Here is a 6875-nt window from a genome sequence, read left to right as displayed (position 1 = left end):
ATCTAACAAGTTCGAAATTAACAGATTCAAAAATAAGTTTTTCGTTAAAAAACGTATCCCTGTGGGATCGATATTTTTATTACTACAAGCGAAACCATGCACTTGCGGAAATCGCTCAACAAGTTTTTGGCGCCGTTGCCGGGGATACGCCAAAATTTTTGACAAAATTTTTATTTTTCGTATTTTATTTTCGAATCTAGGTTTACACATTATTTTTATACAATTTTTATATTTTATTTATTTTCAGTTATATAACATATTTGTTTTCAATTTTGTTTTGAAGGTAGTTTGGCTCGTGTAACAAATTTCAAGTTCATGCGCAGTTCGCGAAGTTCGGGCACACCACCAGACCCTCTTGATCCAGAAATTGAAAGAACACTTAAGAAAAACAACAAAAACAACAAAAACAAAGACAAAACACTCTTAAAAACCAAAGTAGTCCAGCCAGAAAATATGGCTGATCCACCGACACTTATGGATTATGCTAGGCCAGGAATGGCCGGTGTAACTAATAGTGTAGTTAGACCCCGTATAAACGCAAATCAATTTGAAATTAAGCCTGCTTTGCTTAATATGTTGCAAAACAACGTAACGTTTTATGGACTACCTAACGAAAACCCTAATGCACATTTGACAAATTTCTTAGAAATTTGTGATACTTTTAAAATTACTGATGTAACAGCCGAAGCAATCAAACTTCGCCTCTTTCCTTTCACTTTAAAGGATAAGGCAAAAATTTGGTTAACTTCTATGCCTGCTGCAACATTTGAAACTTGGGACCAATTAGCCCAAGCGTTTTTATCAAAATATTTTCCTTTAGCAAAAACCGCAAGAGTCATCAAAGAGTTGACTTCTTTTACCCAAAATAATAATGAAACTCTTTATGAAGCTTGGGAACGTTTTAAAGAACTTCAACGTTTATGCCCACACCACCAACTGCCAGATGCACTTTTAATGCAGACATTCTATAATGGATTAAATCCTACGACTAGAGGTTCATTAGATGCTATGTCTGGAGGGTTATTTATGAAGAAGACGTCCGCCCAAGCAAGAGAACTTTTGGAGGAAATGGCAATCAACAGCAGTATGTGGCCCGCAGAGCGTGGACATATACCAACGGCAAAACCATCATCCTCAGGTACATCATCGGTTAACGGTATAATGAATCTTGATCCAGTAGCAATGTTACAAGCCCAATTTTCTGCCTTATCGCACAAAATTGATAAATTTATGGCACCATGCGATCCTAATGATCCAATCCAGAGAGACATTGATTACGAAGGTATGAGTGAGTTAGAACAGGTAAACTTTGTCCAAGGACAAAACCAAACTACTAATCCTTATTCTAATACTTATAATCCTGGATGGAGAAATCATCCTAACTTTAATTGGAAAGATGGTAATAATAATAATAATGCAAATGCTAATCAATATCGTATAAATAATTATCAAAATCAAACAAGAGATACGATTAGCACTTTATCTTCAAAAATCGACAAATTTATAGATGCTATGAATGGAAAGGTAAGTAATCAAGAGGATGGTTTTAAACGGATCGAAAGTAAATTCGATCAGCTTATCAAAAACCAATCATCTAGCATCCATAATTTGGAGGTTCAAATTGGACAACTTGCTAAATCAATTCCATCCCGCAAAGAGGGAAGTCTTCCCAGCCAAACGGAAGAAAATCCGAAAGAGCATGTTAAGGCTATCACTCTTCGTTCAGGGAAAAACTACTTAGGTCCGGAAATGCCCGAAAATTCAACTTTACCTGGAAATGATTTACCAAAATCCAAAGAAGATACTTTAAAACAAAAAGATACAAAAATTGACTCTAATCCGAAACCTTTTGTACCAAAACCACCTTTTCCACACAGGGTCCGAAATAAGGACCATGATAAACAACTTTTATCATTTTTAGACAAACTTAAAAATTTGCATATAAATTTAACATTCATGGATGCAATTACGCAAATTCCTAACTATGGAAAATTCTTGAAAGATTTAATTTCAAAAAAGATTAGTTGGGAAGGAATTTCATCCATTTCTCTTTCTGAAGATTGTAGTTCGATAGTATCAAGCAAATTACCTACTAAACTCAAAGATCCCGGGTGCTTTACCATTCCATGTACATTGGAAAATATGGAATTCCCAAGTTGTCTTTGCGATTTAGGAGCTAGTATAAACTTGATGCCATTGTCTATTTTTGAAAAATTAGGTTTAGAAGAAGACATCAAACGTACCAATATGGTTTTGCAATTAGCGGATCAATCCACTAAAAGACCATATGGTATAATTGAAGACGTTTTAGTAAAAGTTGACAAATTTATTTTTCCTACTGATTTTGTTATCTTAGATTTTGCTTATGATGCTAATTGTCCGCTAATCTTTGGTAGACCGTTCATGAACACGGGACGTGCTCTAGTTGATGTGTCAGAAGGAAAAGTAGTTTTAAGAATAGGTGACGATAAGATCGAGTTTGATATGAATCAAGCGATGAAATATCCTATGGAGGATTTCACTTGTATGAAGCTTGATTTAGTTGAAGAATGTGTTAATGACATTGTTCAAAGAGAAGAAATAATAGAACCTATAATGGGTGAAGAATTAGAAGATAAGGACCCAGAGCCTTTGATTCGAGAAGATGGACCAGTTCCGCCTTCAGTAATAGTTCCACCTAAATTAGAACTTAAAGAATTACTAAACCATCTGAGATACACTTTCTTAGGCGGAAGTGATACTCTACATATAATCATCTCTAACAAATTAACAGAAAATCAAGAAGAAAAATTGAAAGAAGTTGTTAGAAATAGAATAGGAAGTATGGGATGGCAAATTTCAGATTTAAAAGGAATTAATCCTAGTATTGTAATGCATAGGATTCACTTAGAAGAAGATAAGCCACCTAAAGCGGATAGACAAAGACGTTTAAATCCGAATATGAAAGAAGTAGTCAAAAATGAGATTACTAAACTTTTAGACAATGGAATCATTTATCCTATTTCGGATAGTGAATGGGTTAGTCCAATCCATTGTGTACCCAAAAAGGGAGGCATAACTGTAGTAAGGAATGATGAAGGTGAATTAATACCTACGCGAACCACCACCGGTTGGAGGGTTTGTATAGATTATAGGAACCTAAATAAGGCAACTAGGAAAGATCATTTTCCTTTACCTTTCATCGATCAAATGATCGAAAGGATAGCCGGTCATGCATTTTATTGTTTTCTTGATGGCTATTCCGGATTCTTTCAAATATATATTTACCCGGATGACCAAGATAAAACAACCATCACATGTCCTTATGGAACATTTGCATATAGAAGAATGCCTTTTGGTCTATGTAATGCACCAGCAACTTTTCAACGTTGTATGACTGCAATTTTTAATGATTTCATCGAAGATATCATGGAAGTATTTATGGATGATTTTTCAGTTTATGGAGATTCTTTTGATGCATGTTTAAAAAACTTAGATAAAGTTCTTTCTAGATGCGAAGAAACGAATTTAGTATTAAATTGGGAAAAATGTCATTTCATGGTTGACGAAGGAATTGTTTTAGGTCATAAAATATCTGAAAAAGGATTAGAAGTGGATAGAGCAAAAACTTCAGTAATAGAAAAATTACCCCCACCAACAACTGTCAAGGGAGTAAGATCATTTCTAGGACATGCAGGTTTTTACAGACGATTTATAAAAAACTTTTCTGTGATTTCCAAACCACTTACTAATTTGCTTATGAAGGATTCAACCTTCGATTTTAATGAAGATTGTATTAAAGCTTTCGAAACATTGAAAACATCTTTAGTCAGTGCACCCATAATTGCTAAACCCGATTGGGATTTACCTTTTGAAATCATGTGTGATGCAAGTGACCTAGCTGTAGGATGTGTTTTAGGTCAAAGAAAGGATAAAAGATTACATGTTATTTATTACGCAAGTCACACATTGTCAGGTGCACAGTTAAATTACACAACAACAGAAAAAGAGATGTTAGCCGTAGTATTTGCATGTGATAAGTTTAGGTCATACTTGTTAGGATCTAAAGTTATTATCTATACAGATCACGCAGCTTTACGTTATCTGTTTGCTAAGAAAGATGCAAAACCGCGTCTGATTAGATGGGTTTTGTTGTTACAAGAATTTGATATAGAAATTAAAGACAAAAAGGGAGTAGAAAACCTTGTCGCCGATCATCTATCAAGACTAGAAGATGAAAATGGTCCTATAGGTGAAACTATCGGTATACGAGATGATTTCCCCGATGAACATCTCTATCAAGTAGAAAGTATCATGTCACCATGGTATGCAGATTTTGCTAATTATCTTGCAACCGATATTGTTCCGGAAGGATTATCTTCCCAACAAAGGAAGAAATTTTTCTTCGATATTAAACAATATTTTTAGGAAGATCCCTTTCTATTCAAATCATGTGGTGACGGGATAATTAGGAGATGCGTCGGAGAAAATGAAAATGAATCTATAATAACGGAATGTCATTCCAGCTCATATGGAGGACATAATGGAGTTAATAAAACGGTAGCTAAAATATTGGAATGTGGTTTCTTTTGGCCTACGATGTTTAAGGACGTTGGTTCATTTATTACTCGTTGTGATAAATGCCAAAGAACGGGAAATTTAGGAAGGAAAGATGAGATGCCCCTCAAAAACGTGTTGGAAGTTGAAATCTTCGACATGTGGGGAATTGATTTCATGGGACCTTTTCCGCCTTCCAACGGTAAAACTTACATATTAGTAGCCGTTGATTATGTTTCGAAGTGGGTTGAAGCAATTGCAACCCCTACGAATGATTCTAAAGTAGTTGTTAATTTTCTTGACGATATATTTTGTAGATTTGGTTGTCCTAGATTCGTTGTCAGTGATGGCGGTACCCATTTCATAAATCAGAATTTTGATATGCTTATGAAAAAATATGGAGTACGCCACCGCGTGTCAACGCCATACCATCCTCAGACGAATGGTCAGGCGGAGATCTCAAATAGAGAACTCAAATGGATTCTAGAGAAAACTGTTTCGTCATCAAGAAAAGATTGGTCACAAAAACTCAATAATGCGCTATGGGCATACCGTACTGCATTTAAATCACCAATAGGAATGACTCCATATCGTTTAGTGTATGGAAAAGCATGTCATTTACCAGTAGAATTAGAACATAAAGCCTATTGGGCTATTAGGAAACTTAATTTTGATTTACAACAAGCAGGAAAGAAACGTTTGCTCAATTTAAATGAGTTAGATGAGTTACGACATCTATCGTATGAGAATGCGAGGATTTATAAAGAAAGAGTGAAAAAATGGCACGATGCCAAGATCAAAGTCAAGCACTTTAATGTTGGAGATAAGGTGCTGTTATTTAATTCACGGCTTCGTATATTTCCAGAAAAACTTAAGTCCAGATGGACCGGACCGTATTTAGTCGTCAAAACATTCGACTATGGTTCTTTGGAACTTGAGGAAACCAACGGTAATCGTTTTAAAGTTAACGGTAATCGATGTAAAATTTATTACGAAAATATTTCCGAAATAGGAACTAATTTCGTAACAAGATTTCCTGACATATAAATCATTTCATTTTTCTAATAGTTAGTTTTTATTATTTTTATTTTGTTTTGTTTTAAATTATATCATTTTATATTAGAATTTTAGATATATAAAAATATATTCAAGTCATGATTTTAATTAATTTTTAGGATTTAATGAGAATTAGAAGAAATTTAGTGATTCTCAGTTGAGAATTTGAAATTCTCAGTTGAGAATTCAAATATATAGAATTCTTGAGAAGGTAGGAAATTTTCTGGACTTATAGAGAATTTAAAATTCTCAGTTGAGGATTTGGGGTATGACTAGTGGCTAGGAAAATTTCTGGACTTATAGAGGATTTGAGATTCTCAGTTGAGAATTCTGACTTCAATAGGTTTCAAATTGACAGGAAAATTTCTGAACTTACCGAGGATGAGGATTCTCGGTAGAGGATCAGAAATTATGGGTTTTGACAACTGATTTTCGCAAGGAAATCAGCGTGTCGTGGCCGCGGGTCAGCATCCTCGGTCGCGACTCGGGGAATTTGTGCAGTAATTGACCCTTGTTCTTTAACTTTTCAGCAGACACAACTTTTCGGAAACGAATAGTTGCGTTTCTTCATTTTTAAAAAGGTCTGTTTCATGCCTTTTCACCTCAAAATAACACCTCTTTTCATCCTAGGATTTTATAAATAGGTTCTAGAGGTTCAGTTTTCTGTCACTTTCTTTTCATCTCAATCAGAACAATTCTCTGATTTTCTTACCATTCACCAACCCAGAAATTAAGTTCAGAACCTTTCTTCCTTACTCATTCCAAACACCATGACTTCCACAAACACTCATCCTAAGAAAGTTTTTGCTTCACGCACTAAAAATACAGATATATCAGAGCGTTATGGATGTAACTTTCCTATCTTCAATCATGATGAGGGAAGGCGCTTCTTGAGGCTTCGATACACATTCTTTGTCGGAATGTTATACATGGATGACTTTCTTAACGATCAGTTGGGAATCAAAGAAGACATGAGTCGCTACATGGAACGCTTAGGATGGACCAGATTTGTTGATATGAAGTTTCCTATAATTGGAGACTGGATATTAGAGTTCTTCTGTACGGTTCGTTTTGTTAACAAGCGTCGGGTGCGTCTTAGTTTTCGTCGGGATGGCAAAACTTTCACTTTTGGATATCCTGAATTGCATGCTTGGTTTGGTTTTCCCTTGAAGGATACTACCAAATGTCATCATGGAAGAGACATGACGTCCACTGATATTTGGCGAATGCTCACCGGCATTTGGCCTTTCAACCCTAAACTTGCCTATAATAAGTCTTTTTAT

At 35.1% G+C, this 6875-nt stretch overlaps 1 non-coding gene across 1 annotated transcript; it reads right to left on the bottom strand.

The window, feature by feature from the left end:
* Nucleotides 1-831: 831 nt before the first annotated feature.
* Nucleotides 832-938, bottom strand: LOC136204277 (small nucleolar RNA R71). The gene has a single exon (XR_010675125.1). It is a non-coding gene; the product is annotated as a small nucleolar RNA R71 (small nucleolar RNA).
* Nucleotides 939-6875: the final 5937 nt, after the last annotated feature.

The sequence above is a fragment of the Euphorbia lathyris genome, chromosome 8 (genome assembly GCF_963576675.1).
Source record: "Euphorbia lathyris chromosome 8, ddEupLath1.1, whole genome shotgun sequence".
Lineage (NCBI taxonomy): Eukaryota > Viridiplantae > Streptophyta > Magnoliopsida > Malpighiales > Euphorbiaceae > Euphorbia > Euphorbia lathyris.
The sequence above is the reverse complement of the archived record's forward strand: the minus strand, read 5'-3'. Positions and strand labels throughout refer to the sequence as shown.